This window comes from Ceratotherium simum, chromosome 4 (assembly GCF_057802395.1).
Source record: "Ceratotherium simum simum isolate JZ-2026a chromosome 4, ASM5780239v1, whole genome shotgun sequence".
Taxonomy (NCBI): domain Eukaryota; kingdom Metazoa; phylum Chordata; class Mammalia; order Perissodactyla; family Rhinocerotidae; genus Ceratotherium; species Ceratotherium simum.
The window spans coordinates 35,624,811-35,642,643 of record NC_141903.1 but is presented as its reverse complement, the minus strand read 5'-3'; the positions used below and the strand labels follow the sequence as shown (position 1 = coordinate 35,642,643).

The window sequence follows — 17,833 nt, the reverse complement described above, 5'->3', positions numbered from 1 at the left end:
GCTGCTGGCGGCCCGGGTTCGGAACCCCGGGCGCGCACCAATGCACTGCTTCTCTGGCCATGCTGAGGCCGTGTCCCACATACAGCAACTAGAAGGTTGTGCAACTATGACATACAACTATCTACTGGGGCTTTGGGGCAAATAAATAAATAAAAATTAAAAAAAAAAGAAAGCAAAGCAGTTTTTAACAAGTATTAGTCTTGTGTGGGCAAGTAAAAAGAAATGAGGAATCTACCAATTTTTTTTTTTTTTTGCCTAATCTACCTTCTTACAGAACCAGAGTTACAAGAAATAAAGTCAATTAGTTTTTTATTTTCTCACTATAAGTGAACTGTTTCAATATATCTATCTTCTTGGGCCTTATTATTTACAATTTTCCTCTCCTGTTGCTTGTCCTTAAAGTCATAGAATCTTGGTGATAATCCTATCTCATCTCATTTTTAGGTAACTGCTACCATTTATTGAATGCTTATTATATGCCAGTACCATACTAGATACTTTCGTTATTTTATTTAATCGTTTCAACACCTCTTTGAGGTAGGTATTAACTACATTTTTATAGATGAATTAAATGTAGACTCAGAGAAATGATGAATCCAAAAAACAAAAAACAAAGAAATGGTTAAAAATTTTACGCAGCTAGTAAGTGGTAAAGCTAGGATTTAAATTCAGTACTGAATCTAGAACCCATGCTGCTGTTTTGCTTCTTCAGATTAAGAAATAGGCAAAGTTTTTGGTTACCAAATGCTGTTTCTCCAATAAATACTTGCTTAGTCCCTATTGAAATTTTTTTATATCTAAAGTGAAATGAGAAAAGTAAGGAAAAAGTAGTGAACTTCTCATAAAGCTATTTTTTTCTACTTTTTTCTATTTTGAGATTATGCCCTTCCTACTGTTACAAAATGAATTTTTTTTTTGTATTTGTTTCCTTTTCCTTTTTTTTTCTTAATTGAGGTTTTAATAGTTTATAACATTGTGAAGTTTTTGGTTGTACATTTTTGTTTGTGCATCACCATATACATGTCTCCCTTCACCCCTTGTGCCCACCCCTACCCCCATTGCCCCTGGTAACCACACTACAGTTTTCTCTGTCCATGTGTTGGTTTATATTCCACATATGAGTGAGATCATATGGTGTTTGTCTTTCTGGCTTATTTCTCTTAACATAATACCCTCCAGGTCCGTCCATGTTGTTGCAAATGGGACGGTTTTGTCTTTTTTTTATGGCTGAGTAGTATTCCATTGTATATGTATACCACATCTTCTTGATCCAATCATCAGTCGAGGGACACTTGGGTTGCTTCCACTTCCTGGCTGTAGTGAATAATGCTGCAGTGAACATAGGGGTGCATGAGCCTCTTTGGATTTTTTTTTTTTTTTTTTGTGGGGAAGATCAGCCCTCAGCTAACGTCTGCCAGTCCTCCTGTTTTTGCTGAGGAAGACTGGCTCTGAGCTAACATCCATGCCCATCTTCCTCTACTTTATATGGGACACCGCCACAGCATGGCCTGACAAGCGGTGTTTTGGTGCGCACCCAGGATCCGAACCCGGGCCGCCAGCAGCGGAGTGCGTGCCCTTAACTACTACGCCACCGGCCCAGCCCTGTGGATTGTTGATTTCAAGTTCGTTGGATAGATTCCCAGCTGTGGGATAGCTGGATCATAGGGTATTTCTATTTTTAATTTTTTGAGGAATCTCCATACCGTTTTCCATAGAGGCTTCACCAGTTTGCATTCCCACCAGCTGTGTATGAGGGTTCCTGTTTCTCCACGTCTTCTCCAACATACAAAATGAATTTTTAAAATATCCGTATTTGACAGAATATCAAATGGAAACATCATGTCAGGACCCTGGGTAAAGCCTCAAAAGTCTAGAAACAAATGAGCTAAGTGACTTGCCCAGGATTACCCAGCTAATTTGTGGTAGGAAATAGGTCATCTGACTCCCATTCTACTTATCTTACCTGCTAGATTGTCCTGCTGTGTCTCTTCTGATGCATTGTACCAATAAATTTAATTAGTTGCTTAAGAAATGCCTGTCTCAAACTAGCATGTAATCCACAGTTGACCTTGTTGGAAAAGTTTTATATTATTTAATGAAATTGGTGACTACTGTGTGGAGCAATATATTAAGAAGGCAATCAAAGGTGTACCATTAAGTATAGGAGGAGTACTATTCTAAGATAGTTTTGTAATTGAACTTACTTAAAAGGTTCATGCCTTGTCATTACTCATTTTAAAAGAATTAAGAAATATTAAAACCACTGATATAGAAAGGCATATACCCAACTTTGCACCTTTGCCCATATGGGAAGTATTGGTTTTGCAATATTGTTACACTGTAATTAATTTGTAAAAATTAAAATCTATGTGCTATTCTATTGGTAGTTACTGACAGTATATGGCTCCTATGAATGAAGGTCACTTCCCTTATGATGATTGACTGGTTTACCTTTCTCCTGGCCAACTTTACCTAAACTAGGAAGAAAGTAAAGTTGTATATAAGGCTCTTTTTTATTTGCTAGACTGAAATTTAGCAACTGTTTTCAAAGGGCATATTTTGCACTTTTTCCGCTACACACACTTCCATTCTCATAAAGTTTTTCACTTAATGGATGCTGTTTTCAGTAGTAGAAAGGGTGTTTTTATAAAAAGTAGATGTACCACTGTATCCTAGTGGCTTGGTTGACCTGCATTAGTGTGCAATTTTGAAAAGCAAAAGGCAAGTGTACCCCCAGGGATTAGCCCTAAGAACCAAAGAATTGAACTGGAGAACAGTTTATTAAGTTGCCAAGGTAAGTTTGATGTGTTTAACAGTTTGTAATGAGGACAATTAGATTGAGAACAAGTTTTTTTTTTTTTAATTGTGGTAGAGTATACATATAAAATTTACCATTGTAACCATTTTTTTGTTTTTAAAAAAATTGTGTTAAAATATACATAACATAAAATTTACCATTCTAACCATTTTAAAGTGTAGTTTTGTGGCATTAAATACATTCACGTTGTTATGCAACCATCACCACCAGCCATCTCCAGAACTTTTTCATCTTCCCAAACTGAAACTCTGTGCCCATTAAATAGTAATACCCCGGGCCGGCCCGGTGGCTTAGCGGTTAAGTGCGGGCCCTCCGCTGCTGGCAGCCCGGGTTTGGATCCTGGGCGCCCACCGACGCACCGCTTCTCCGGCCATGCTGAGGCCGCGTCCCACATACAGCAACTAGAAGGATGTGCAGCTATGACATACAACTATCTACTGGGGCTTTGGGGGGAAAATAAATAAATAAAATCTTAAAAAAAAAAAAAGTAATACCCCATCCTCCCTTCTCTAGCCCTAGCAACCACAGTTTTACTTTCTTTATCTATGAATTTGACGACTCTAGGTTCATCAAAGTAGTGGAATCATACAATATTTCTATTTTTGTGACTGACATTTCACTTAGCATAATGTCTTCATGGTTCATCCATGTTGAAGCATGTGTCAGAATTTCATTCTTTTTAAAGGCTGAATACTATTCCATTGTATGTATAGATCACATTTTGTTTATCTGTTCATCTGTTGATGGACACTTGGATTGATTGCTTCTACCTTTTGGATATTGTGAATATGCTGCTGTCAACATGGTTGTACAAATATCTGTTCGAGTCCTTGCTTTTGATTCTTTTGGGTATATACCCAGAAGTGGGATTGCTGGATCATATGGTAATTTTATTTTTAGTTTTTTGAGGAACCACCATACTCACTGTTTTCCATAGCAGCTGTACCATTTTACATTCCCACCGACAATGCCCAGGGGTTCCATTTTATACACATTCTAGCCAATACTTGTTATTTTCTGTTTTGTTTCTGTTTTTGATATTAACCATCCTAATGGGTGTGAAGTGGTATCTCATTGTGGTTTTGATTTGCATTTCCCTAATGATTAGTGATGTTGAGCATCTTTTCCTGTGCTTATTGGCCATTGTATTTTTTGTGTGTGGGTGAGGAAGATTAGCCCTGAGCTAACGTATGTTGCCAATCTTCCTCTTTTTGCTGAGGAAGATTGGCCCGGGCTAACATCCGTGCCCAAATTCCTCTACTTTATATGTGGGACGCCTGCTGCAGCATGGCTTGATAAGCAGTGCGTAGGTCCACGCCCAGGATCTGGGCCTGCGAACCCCCGGCCGCTGAAGTGGAGCACATGAACTTAACCACTATGCCACCGGGCTGGCCCGGTTTGCTAATGTGCTAATTTTTAATTGAGTAGTTTTTTCATTGTTTAGCTGTAGGAGTTCTTTATGTATTCCAGATGTTAATCTGTTATCAGCTATATGATTTGCACATATTTTCTCCCATTCCATGGATTGCCTTTTCACACTGTTGATAGTGTGTTTCCATGCTTAAAAGTTTTCAATTTTGATGAAGTCCAATTTATTTTTTGTTGTCGTCTATGCTTGTGGTGTCATATCCATGAAGACATTGCCAAATCCAGTGTAATGAAGATTTTCTCCAATGTTTTCTTCTAAGAAGTTTTGGCTCATACATTTACATCTTTGATCCATTTTGAGTTAATTTTTGTATATGGTGTTAGGTCGGGGTCCAACTTCATTCATTTGCATGTGGATATCAAGTTTTTCCATCACCATTTGTTGAAAAGACTATCATTTTCCATTGAATAGTTTTGGCATCCTTATTGAAAATCAATTAACCATATATGGGAGGGTTTATTTCTGGGCTCTTTGTTCTGTTTCATGGTGTATATGTCTGTCTTTATGCCAGTACCACATTGTTTTGATTGTTGTAGCTTTTGTAGTAACTTTTGAACTCAAGAAGTGTTAGTCTTCCAACTTTCTTCTTTTTCAAGATTGTTTTGGCTATTCAGTGTCCCTTGAGATTCCACATGAATTTTAGAATGGGTCTTTCTGTTTCTGCAAAAAATGCTGTTGGGCTTTTGATAGGAATTGCATTGAATCTGTAGATTGCTTTGGGTGAGAACAAGTTTTAATACAAATCTTATGTTAATGTTTCATCACAGTAGATATTAGCAAATCAAAAGGCTTCAGTTTGACAAAATATTAAAAAGCATCTATAGCAGTGAGATACTGTCTGAGTACTCACTGATGTCCTCCTTGAAGCCACTGTGCCCAGTTAACATGGAATACTGTGCTCTGAGTAGATGTTTCTGTAATATATCCTTATTTTTTTCCTGATTTGATCTCATATCGACTATTTGTGATTGATCCCAATGCTTCATATATTGATTAAATGGTAGTAAGAAAACTTTTTATTGTATGATTAGAGATGAGATCAGTTTTGGAAAAATTATCTCGATGTGGTATTAAATCAGGATAAATGAACCTGTAGTCTTTTCTTTAATAATGTAGAATTGAAAAAGTTTTCACGGGGCCAGCCCGGTGGCGCAAGCCGTTAAGTCCGCGCGCCTCGCTCCGGCGGCCCGGGGTTCGCTGGTTCGGATCCTGGGTGCGCACCGACGCACTGCTTGGCAAGCCATGCTGTGGCGGCGTCCCATATAAAGTGGAGGAAGATAGGCACGGATGTTAGCCCAGGGCCAGTCTTCCTCAGCAAAAAAAAGAAGAGGATTGGCAGATGTTAGCACAGGGCTGATCTCCTCACAAAAAAAAGAAAAAGTTTTCACATAGGCATTTTATAAAATCTGAGTCAGAAGGTAAAGATTTGGCCATGTCAGTTGATACATTGAGTGGTACACTTTGAAAGGACTTTCAGCTATCAGCCTCTAATTGATTTTTTCCCCTAAGTGTTTACTTATTCTACTAAATCTCTACATTTTTATTTTTGCCTTTTAAAAATTGCACAATTGCTAAATTCAGTAACATGTGAAACAAACTATTATTATCAAAGAGCAAATCTCAAAAGGGGCAATAATCCAATTATATTGGATACATTCTCTTTTTTTGTTACTTTTTATTTTGATATAATTTCAAACTTACCAGAAAGTTGCAAGAATAGTACAAGGAACTCCTCCCATATATCCTTTACTCAGATTCACCAATAATGTTCATTTTTTCCTGTTTTCTCTCTCTCTCCATAGACAAGCAAATAAACAAATGATTTATTTTCTGAACCATTTGGAAGTGCTTTTACCCTTAACAACTTCTGTGTACATTCCCTAACAACAAAGACATTCTCTTACATAACCAGCATGCGTTTATCAAAATAGGAAATTTAACGAATTTCTGAAGTATTTTTCAAATTTAAATTCCCAAGTTTTAAAAATTGACGTATCATTCATTTATCACAGAATTCACTCTTTAAAGTGTACAATTCAGTGGTTTTTAATATATTCACAAAGTTGTGCAACTATCACCACTTTTTTTTTTTTTTTGCTGAGGAAGGTTCGCCCTGAGCTAACATCTGTTGCCAGTCTTCCTCTTTTTGCTTGAGGAAGATTTGCCCTGAGCTAACATCTGTGCCAGTCTTCCTCTATTTAGTATGTCGCTCACTGCCACAGCAGAGCCACTGACGAGTGGCGTAGGTATGTGCTTGGGAATTGAACCTGGGCCGCTAAAGCAGCCGCCCGAAATTTAACTGCTAGGCCATGGAGCCAGCCCCACCACTATCTATTTTAAAACAGTTTCATCACCCCCAAACGAAACCGTGTACCCATTAACAGTCATTTCCCATTTCCCACTCCCTGCAGCCTCTGGTAATCACTTTCTGTCTCTGGATTTGCCTAGTCTGGGCATTTCGTATAAATGGAATCATACAATATGTGGTCTTTTTTGCCTCACTTCTTTCACTTAGCATATTGTTTTCAAGGTTTCTACACGTTGTATCCTGTATCAGTACTTCATTGGAATAATATTCCATTTTGTGGATATGCCACATTTTGTAGATTGATTGTCAGCTGATGACATTTGGGTAATTTTCACATTTTGGCTATTATGAATAATGATGCTATGAATATTTGTGTAAGTTTTGCATGGACATATCTTTTCAGTTCTCCTGGGTATATACCTAGGAGTGGAATTGCTAGGTCGTATGATAACTCCATGTTTAACTTTTTGAGGAACTACCAAGCTGTTTTCTATAGCAGCTGCACCATTTCACATTCTCACCAGCGGTGTATGAGGGTTACAATTTCTCTACATCCTTGCTAACATTTGTTACTTTTTGATTATAACCATCCTAGTGGCTGTGGAGTGGTATCTCATTGTGGTTTTGATTTGCATTTCCCCAATGAATAATGAAGTTGAGCATCTTTTCATGTGTTTATCGGCCATTTGTATATCTTTGGAGAAATGTCTATTCAAATCTTTTTCTCATGTCTTGTCTTTTTATTGTTGAATCATGTTTTTTAAGAAAAAAAGTTATGTATTTTGGATACTAGTCCCTTATCAGATATATGATTTGCAAATATTTTCTCCCATTCTGTGGGTTGTCTTTTCACCTTCTTGATTGTGTCATTAAAATTTTAAAATTTGGTGAAGCGCAATTTTTATATATATATATATTTTTGTGTGTGTGAGGAAGACCGGCCCTGAGCTAACATCTATTGCCCATCCTCCTCCTTTTTTTCCCTTTTTCTCCCCAAAGCCCCAGTAGATAGTTCTATGTCATAGTTGCACATCCTTCTAGTTGCTGTATGTGGGACGCGGCCTCAGCATGGCTGGACAAGTGGTGCGTCAGTGTGCGCCTGGGATCTGAACCTGGGCTGCCAGTAGTGGAGCACGCGCACTTAACTGCTAAGCCACGGGGCCGGCCCCCCCAATTTTTATATTTATTCATTTTTTCTTGCTTGTGCTTTGGTGTCATGTCTAAGAAACCGTTGCATATTCCAAGGTCATGATGATTTACGTCTGTTTTCTTTTAAGAGTTTTATAGTTTTAGCTCTTACATTTAGGTTTTTGGTCCATTTTGAGTTAATTTTTATATAGGGTGTGAGGTAGAGGTCCATCTTCATTCTTTCTTTTTTTTTTTTTTTAATAATTTTATTTATTTATTTTTTTTCCCCCAAAGCCCCAGTAGATAGTTGTACATCATAGTTGCACATTCTTCCAGCTGCTGTATGTGGGACATGGCCTCAGCATGGCTGGAGAAGCAGTGTGTCGGTGCACGCCTGAGATAGAACCCGGGCCTCCAGCATCGGAGCGCACGCACTTAACCGCTAAGCCACGGGGCCGGCCCACCATCTTCATTCTTTCTAATGTGGATGTCCAATTGTCCCAACACCATTTGTTGAAAAGACTATTTCTTTCTCCATTGAACTGTCTTGGCATCCTTGTCAAAAATCAGTTGTCTGTAAATGGGAGAGTTTATTTCTATTCTAATCCCTTGATCTATGTTTTCTTATGTCATTTCCATACTGTCTTGATTATTGTAGCTTTTCGTAGTAAGTTTTGAAATTAGGAAGTCCTCCGACTTTGTTCTTTTTCAAGATTGTTTTGGCTATTCTCTGTTAGTGGATATGTTCTTGTTCTCTTGATCTGGTCTTTAGGAGAGGTTTAATGAGAGGTATTTAGTATGCTGCAGAATTTATGGTCACACACTAAAGATCCCCCCCTCATTAATAATATTTCAGCTCTTGAAATTTCTGCTTCTCTTGTATATGCTGAAGGTGGTTGGGGGAACTCATGTGATTTAAACCTGTGTTTGCCAGGCTACCAGAAGAGCAAGTTGTCATAGTATTATTAGTGTTTGGTTTTTTTCATGCATCCCCTCCCCAACAAAACCTGAGTATATGTTTGAGAGGACGTAAAACTGAAGAGGGAGGAGATGGTTGGTTTGAGTAGTTGTAGTCTGAGTGCATCTGATGTGGACTAGTCTGCAAGAAGAATATGGACAGAAGTTCTTTTTCTAGGGTAATAAACAGATGGATAAGTGGAATAAAATCTAAAATATAGCAATTAGAGTTTTTGCATCTGATATCTTCTAACACCTGCTTAAGAGGTGTGAATTCAATACTTATGTAACATACAATTTGCTTGACATCCAAGCCAGTGTTATCACCTGTGTGATTAAATTGCAAAAACAAATCTTGGATGTCACTGCTCAAATGGTCCCAATTATGTTAAATTACTAGTTATTTTGACTCTAAGAACAGTGAGCCTCTGTACTATATTTTAGTACCTGTTTTACTTAGGACTTGACTGACAGGTTAACAAAGGAAACTTTATTTTCTTTTAGTTTGAAGAGACCATTATTTAAGGCTATACTTAAATCAAATGCATGGATTTGACCTATAACCCCCCCCCACAAAATGTAGAATAATATTATAACACAGTATCAAATGTACTTACTACTGTGTATTATCTCCTTGTTGCTAATCTGTTACATTTATTCACTTGTTCTCTATAGAAGAAAATCAGAGTTTAGTTTGAGGTACGGCCTCTTCTTCATAAATTCACATCTTGTATAATAAAATTATGTCTTTCAGAGATTAGAGTCCTTGGCAGTCTGTTTAAGAATTCCAATTGGTATTGTAGAGTGAATTTATTTATTCCACAGTAATTTATCTAGAGCCTATTATTTGTGAAGCTTTGTACTAGGCTTTGGAATTACAAAGATGAAAAAATGTGGTCCCTGCCCTTAAAGACATCAGTCTTTGTAGGACCTCAACATTTTAGGGAGCATGAAAACAAGGTAAATTATTTATTCAAATTATATTTGCCTCTCTAAATTCTTTTCAGATATTAACAAATTATAGTTGAGTGTTTGTTCTAGGCATTTGGCACTTTAATTGTATCACTTCATTTAATTTTCTCATGGTCTTGTGACAGTTCAAGATCCTAAACTCGGGCCGGCCCCGTGGCTTAGCGGTTAAGTGCGCATGCTCCGCTACTGGCGGCCCAGGTTCAGATCCCGGGCGCGCACCAACGCACCGCTTCTCTGGCCATGCTGAGGCCGCGTCCCACATACAGCAACTGGAAGGAGTGCAACTATGACATACAACTATCTACTGGGGCTTTGGAAAAAAAGGAGGAAGATTGGCAATAGATGTTAGCTCAGAGCTGGTCTTCCTCAGCAAAAAGAGGAGGATTAGCATGGATGTTAGCTCAGGGCTGATCTTCCTCACAAAAATAAAGAAATAAAAAAAAAGTAATAATAATGAAAAAGATCCTAAACTCAATGTACAGATTATTGCCTTGTTAGTTGGATGATCACTATAAAGACTGAATTTTAGGTGTCTTACTTCAGTAGTTTGATAGGCTTTAAATGGCAGACTTTAAGGGGCAATGGTTTAAAATGAAAGGATGTGAAATGCATCAGCATAAGATTGTCTTGTGCTCACATTTGAGTAAAATCACAACTGCTTTATTACTTTCAAAAACTCTCCAAGCGTGTCCTGCTTCAGGGCTTTTGGCATTTGCAGTTCACTCTCTCAGGAGCATTCTTCTCTTAGATATCCATGTGGCTTCCCTCTCTCACTTCTTTTAGCAGTCTGTTAAGAGGCCTTCCAACTGCCTACTGTGTATGTTCCATAAACATTTCAGGCTCACCAATTCTAAAACTGAACTCATCATTTTCCCCTTGCTCTAAAGCTAGTCACTGTAGTCAGAAAGCTCAGAGCTCACATCTACTATTTCTTTTCACCACACACATCTAAGCAGGCACTGAATCCTGTAGGTTCTTTTAAATGTCTTATTTGTCCCTTTTGCTGTATTCTCACTGCTTCTGCTGTAAATCAAACCATCATCTTTCACTTGCACTTATTGTAGTAGTCCTTGGCTCTATCTGCCTCCAAGGTTATACCTCTCTAATTTTTCCTTTACTCTGCTGTCAGAGTAAATTCTCTAATGCCAGTTCAATCATGTTACTCCTTTGGCAAAAAGCCTTCCCATTCCTTAGATAAAGGATAAATCCAAATTCCTTGGTTTGGCATACAAGGTTATTTAGTATTTGGCTTCTTTCTATTTTTCCAACCCTATCCTTGCTGTACCGTACTCTATTTGCTTTTTATATTCCAGCTATACCAACTTGCTGTAGGTCTCTGAACATATCAAGCTATTATATGCCCTGGTGTATTTGCTTCCACTGCTTTCACTTATAGGATCAAAAATAGCTATTATATGCTGAGTGCTTATTGTCCACTGGGCTAAATGCTTATCTATATATCCTCCAATAAACTTTACAACCAGCGTTTGAAGAAAATGATATCATTCCCAATTTACAGATGAGAAAACTGAAACTTAGAGACATTATATAACATACACAAAGTCATACATCTGGTAATGATGGTGCCAGGATTTGAATCCAGGTATCTTGGACTCAGAAGCCCCTATTTACAACTACTGCTCTACACTGCTGCTGTCACTGTCGTCCCTCTTCCCCTTCCTGTTGGATACCTTCTTGTTCCAGATCCATCTTCTCTAACTAATTTCCTTCATTACCATCCCAGTTGTAATTAACCATTCCTTCCTCTGTGTTCCCATGTTGTCTGTATTTAACTATTATAGCATCTGTAATACTTGGATTTTTTTGTCTCAATGAGCAGGAATCATGTCTTATTTATTTTTGTGTTATCAGTATATAGTAGAATGTCTGGCACATAGTAGATGCTTAATAAATGTTGAATGAATGTATGTGTAGTGCTTAATATGCTCAGGTTACTCATTAGCCTAAGACAAGTATAATGGAATCTATATTATTTTTGTGGAGTAGAGAGTAAGAGTAAAGAAAGACAAGGTCGTTAGGCAAACTGACCTTAATAGTAGTAGTGATAATATTAATGGTAATAATAACAACTAATATTTGTTGAACAGTTACCATGTGTTAAGCACTGTTGTGCAATTTTAGATATATCATCTTGCTTAATCATCAATATGATATAGTTACTACTATATTTTTTAGCTGAGGAAAATGAGGGTAAGAGGTAAAACAAGTTAGCTACAATCACACTGAGCGGTGGGCTGGTATTCTAAGAGTTCTTATTCTTAGTCATTATGCTCTCCTCTCCTTCTTGGTATTAACTGGAGATTTATGAGTGTGTGAGGCTGTTTTTAACTTATTAAAATTGAATATTTCTTTGGAGTATTCACTTTATTTTCTTTTTTGTGTGTGTGAGGAAGATTGGCCCTGGGCTAACATCCGTGCCCATCTTTCTCTACTTTATATGGGACGTAGCCACAGCATGGCTTGACAAGTGGTGCGTTGGTGCGCGCCCGGGATCCAGCCTGTGAACCCCAGGCCCCCAAAGCGGAGCGCGTGAACTTAACTGCTATGCCACCCGCCTAGCCCCTAGTAGTGTTGAAAGTTTTAATTATAGCACTTACACTTGATAGAAATTATTTTTTTAGTAGAAGCAAGTTTAGGCCAAATCATAGCTGGGTTGAGAAATGATTTTTCTAACTAGATTTTGGCCAGGGTGACTTAGTTTTTTAAGGTGATAATAGCTAAGTAACTGTTGCCATCCAGTGGTTCATTTCTGAAATGTCAAATGGGATAAAAAAATGGGACAAAATGCTTGTTCTCCTTTTCCTCCCCCCTTTTGTTTAAATTCTAGTTGAAGCTAAAAACCACACTCATTTTTTTGAAAGAAGAGAAGGGAAAAGAAAAGACTTTTGAGAAAGAAGACAAAAAGTGTTTTCCCTTTAGCATTTTAGAAGAGATTACCTATAAGAGAAAAATAGATAGTTTTTTGTGGGCCAGATTCCCTTTCATCCTTTTTCCTCCACCTTTTATTTTTGTACATGATCAGAAGTCGAAAAAAAAAGTCTGCAGTGTTTAAGACTTGAAATATCTTGCCATTGGCAAAAACAGTACCATGATAGGTGGATGTTTTTATGTTTGTTGCTGAATGTAGCTACAGGATAGCGATGAAATATGTAACTCTATCATTAGGTGATAAGGAAATTTCTGTGATCCTTTAGCTGTATGTAAGAAATGACGAGGCTTTAAGAAACTACGAGACTTTTATAGTCATTTGCATGATGAAGACTAATTTCATTAGATATACCATTATCTTGGACTTATCCAGTATACGTATAGACTTTTTTGTATTATATCACCAAGACTTTTATGTTGAATGTACAGAATTGGTCTTATTTAATATTGCCACGTAGCTATAAATGGTTTCCATCTTGTCTGGCCAGATATATTTTGAGGTAATGCTATTGCAATCTGAATTGCAAGAGTATGTGTTTCAGCATGTTTATCAGGTAAGATGTTTATGAAGTGGCAAAAGCAATCCCCCAAATATTCCCAAAATAATAGGCATAACTAGATATTTTGTCCTTTTATTGATTCCACATTGAGACTGGCTTTTAAAATTTTAGAGAGGGTAGGACAAAGGAAAAATTAGAATTGAGTGCTTTTTGGCACATCTGACTGACACAAATGTATTCAAATCATTTATGTGTGAAGTTATGTATGACTATAACTCATCCTGGGAACTTAAGATTTTTCCCATGAGTGTTGTGGATAGTTAAAATTTGATCTTGGGGGTCAGAACTTAAATATAAAATGCCAAAATTACACTTGAGAAATCAAGTGATCATCACAAGAAAAAATTTTTGTAACTATGTGAGGTGATGGATGTTAACTAAACTTATTGTGGTAATCATTTCGCAATACGTACATATATGAAATCATGTTGTACACCTTAAACTTATACAGCATTTATATGTCAATTTTATCTCAATAAAACTGGAAAAAAATGAATAAAAAGAAAATTCAAGTGAATGCAAATAAAAATACATCATGTTAGATTCTCAGTATCATTCTTCCAGTTTGAAAAAGCATAGAACATAGACACTGGTGAGGGACAGAACAAAAAAGTTGTAGTTACACAATTATATTCTAAAGATTACATTTATATAGCGTTTTTTATTTTCAAAATGCTTTTACTTTATTTCATCATTTCAGTAGCACTATAAGGTAGGGAAGAGCTATTGTCTTTGTTTACTGAGGAAGAAATAGAGTGTCAGAAAGGTTGAGTGGTACTGCCTGAAATCACACATAGTATCTGAGGGATCTGGCACTTGAACCTAATTCTCCTGCTCTCTAGTGCGGTATTATTTCCATTATGTTTTGTTGCCTGATTGAAACTTGAATTTACATGCACTCTAAGATGTAGGAGAATTAAACTCAGTAAATTGTCTTATGAATTGTAATTTTCAAAGAGAGGTTATAAGCCCTCTGAAGGCAAGGGGCATATCTCTGTTTTGTGTTTTCCTTCTGAATTTGATCTTCCCAAGCACTTGGGAATGTGCTGTCTTATGTATGTGATACTAACATTACTGACACCCAGGGTGACACTGCTACTGATTCTCTTCCTGGTGCTGCTGACCAGGTAGGCAATGAGCAACCTGTCACCTTTTACCTGGTCTCACTCACGTCTATCCCCAGTTGTTCTTTCTAGCCTAAAGACATTGTTGTACTCTAGGTACCTTATGGTTTTTTCAAAATTGAGATATAATTCAAATACCATAAAATTTAGCATTTTTTTTTAAAGATTTTATTTATTTATTCTTTTCCCCCCAAAGCCCCAGTAGATAGTTGTATGTCATAGTTGCACATCCTTCTAGTTGCTGTATGTGGGACGCGGCCTCAGCATGGCCAGAGAAGCGGTGCCTCGGTGCGCGCCAGGGATCCGAACCCGGGCCGCCAGCAGCAGAGCACGCGCACTTAACCGCTAAGCCACGGGGCCGGCCCAAAAATTTAGCATTTTAAAGTGCACAGTTCAGTGGCTTTTAGTACAGTCATCCCTTGGTATCCACGGGAGGATTGGTCCCAGGACCCCCACAGATATCAAAATCCCCAGATACTCAAGTCCCTTATATAAAATGGCATAGTATTTGCATATAATCCACGCACATCTTCCTTTGTACTTTAAATCATCTCTGGATTACTTGTAATACCTAATACAATGTAAATGCTATGTAAATAATTGTTATCTGTATTGTTTATGGAATAAAGAAAAGAAAAAAAAGTCTGCCCATGTTCAGTACAGATGCAATCATTTCGGTCTGTGGTTGATTGAATCCGTGGATATGGAGGGCTGACTATATTCACGGGGTTGTGCAGCATTCACCACTATCTAGTTTCAGACATTTTCATCATTCCAAAAAGAAACTTCAGACCCATTAGCAGTCACTCCTATTCCTGTTTCCCCGACTCTTTAGGCAACCACTAATCTACTTTCTGTCTCTATGGATTTGCATATTCTGGACCTTTCATATAAGTGGAATCATACAATATGTGACTTTTTGTGTCTGGTTTCTTTCACTAAGCATAATATTTTCAAGGTTCGTCTATGTTATATAGCATGTGTCAGTACTTGTTCTTTTTTATGGCTGAAAATATTCCATTGTATGGATATACCACATTTTGTTTAACCATTTACCAGTTGATGAACATTTGGGTTGTTTCCACCTTTTGCCTATTATGCATAATGCAGCTATGAACTTCTATGTACAAATTTTTGTACGAATGTGTGTCTTTTCAATCCTCTTAGGTATATACATAGAAGTGGAATTGCTGGGTCATATGGTAATTCTTTGTTTAATTTTTGAAGAACTGCCAAACTGTTTCCCCCAGTGGCTGCATTATTTATATTTGCACCAGCAATGTATGAAGGACCTTATGTTTTTTTGAGAGTGGACCATTCATCACTTTCCAAGTGCATCTTTTTTTTTGTTTTTTTTTGAGGAAGATCAGCCCTGAGCCAACCTCCATGCCTATCCTCCTCTTTTTGCTGAGGAAGACTGGCCCTGAGCTAACATCTATTGCCAATCCTCTTCCTTTTTTTCCCCTTTTTCTCCCCAAAGCCCCAGTAGATAGTTGTATGTCATAGTTGTACATCCTTGTAGTTGCTGTATGTGGGACGCCGCTTCAGCATGGCCAGACAAGCAGTATGTCGGTGTGCGCCAGGATCCGAATCTGGGCTGCCAGTAGCAGAGCACGCCCACTTAACCGCTAAGCCAGGGGGCCGGCCCCTCCAAGTGCATCTTTAAGCCAATTTTTTATTTTGTTCCCTTCCACTTCCATCCCCATGTCTGACCACCTATTGAAATTCTATGTACCCTTCAAAGCCTAGCTCAAATGCTACTACTTGTGCAAAGTCTTCTTGGATTACTGGGGCTAGAAGTGACTTCTCTCTAATACATATGGTTGTACATTTATTTCCCTTTGAGGCCTTTTGTGATAGTTGTTGGAGTCTGACTTATTTCTTCTACCACATTTTTGTACTCTTTTAGTGCTTTGTATGAAATAGGACTTTAGTAAATATTGGAGAAATGAATGGGAGAGAACTGGAAATCCTTAACTTGGACTTTTAAAATATTACATGATACATATAATGTGTATTTGTCTCCATAATATGTGTAATACCACATCAGACCAATGCTTTTTACAAAATAGAAATGTTAACATCTAAACACCATCTTTAATTAAAAAACTCCAGAATTTGGAATGGTGGTTTTATCTGTCCCCACAATTGGCAGGTAAATATATCTACAAATACCTAATAATTTCTTGGGCTTGCAACAAGCTCTTTTTTGTACAAGCAGTTACATTTCAGTATCATTTGACAACTAGTAGTCTGCATTTGTCTATTGGCATGGGTCTAGAATGGCGTCTTTGTAATTACATATTAAAGAAGCTGTGTTGCAACATAGTACATGGTTCAATGTTTTTAGATCTAAAGTTAAAGATTTATTTTGTAAAATTATAGTACGTCACTAGATAATAAAATATACCCAAATCATTTTAACTTTACTGTCTCTTTTAGGATATCTTTATTTGGTGTCCATTGTGAAAACTGATGACCAACTAGCCAAATATGCCAAATAATGTAGTCCAAATACTGTGGTTCTTTGTTTATAAATTTGTGAGGTAGTATTGCCTAGTGGTTAAGAGCACAGACTATAGCCATATGGCCTGAGTTTGAAACCTGGCTTTGCCATTTATTAGCTGTGTGACCTTGGAGAAGTACTTAACCTTTCTGTTCTTATTTTTCCATCTGTCTACAAATATATTAACTTTCCTGGTTATACATATTTACATATTATAGACATATAGATGTATATAAATATGTACTCATGATTATATACATGAGTACTCATGTTTACTTACATAAACATATTTTTAGCAAAACAAACATCATACTGTTTTGTTTTTTTTTTATTTTAATTTTATTTATTTATTTTTTCCCCCAAAGCCCCAGTAGATAGTTGTATGTCATAGTTGCACATCCTTCTAGTTGCTGTATGTGGGACCCGGCCTCAGCATGGCTGGAGAAGCGGTGCGTCAGTGCACGCCGGGGATCCGAACCCGGGCCTCCAGTAGCGGAGTGGGCGCACTTAACCGCTAAGCCACGGGGCCGGCCCCATCATACTGTTTTGAATCTTGCAGTTTTCACTTAATTTTATGAATGCTTTCTCATGCCATTGAACATGCTTCAATAACATTGTTTAGTGACTGCGTAGTAGTTCAAAATGTATTTACCAAATTCCCTATTGTAGGTTTTTTCCCTTTATTTTTGGAATTTTAATTAACGCTGCAGTGAACATCCTTCATAACAGTGCCACGTTTTTGTCTGTCTTTCAGATAATTTTTTAAGGATATATTCCTTAAAATGGAATTCCTGGGTCAAAGGGCATGAGCTTTTTAAAGCATTTTGATACACATTTCCAAATTGCTTCCCAAGAAGGTTGTGTACATTTTATTTAAGAAAATTTATGTAGAATTAACTTGGTTTGAAATTAGAGGGTTACATGTTTATTTTCATAAATCGATTTTGCTTATACCATTCATTTCAACAAATATGTATTGAATACCTACTATGTATGAGGTATTCTTAGACCCAGAGGATAAAGCAGTGAACAAATAGGTATGGTTCCTAATCTCATGGAGCTTTCTTGTCTATAAAACTCTA

General features: G+C 37.3%; 1 protein-coding gene across 6 annotated transcripts in view; it reads left to right on the top strand.

Moving 5' to 3' along the window:
* Positions 1-17,833, top strand: part of ANKHD1 (ankyrin repeat and KH domain containing 1) — a 123,154-nt gene that overhangs the window by 5,875 nt on the left and 99,446 nt on the right. The window lies entirely within an intron of this gene.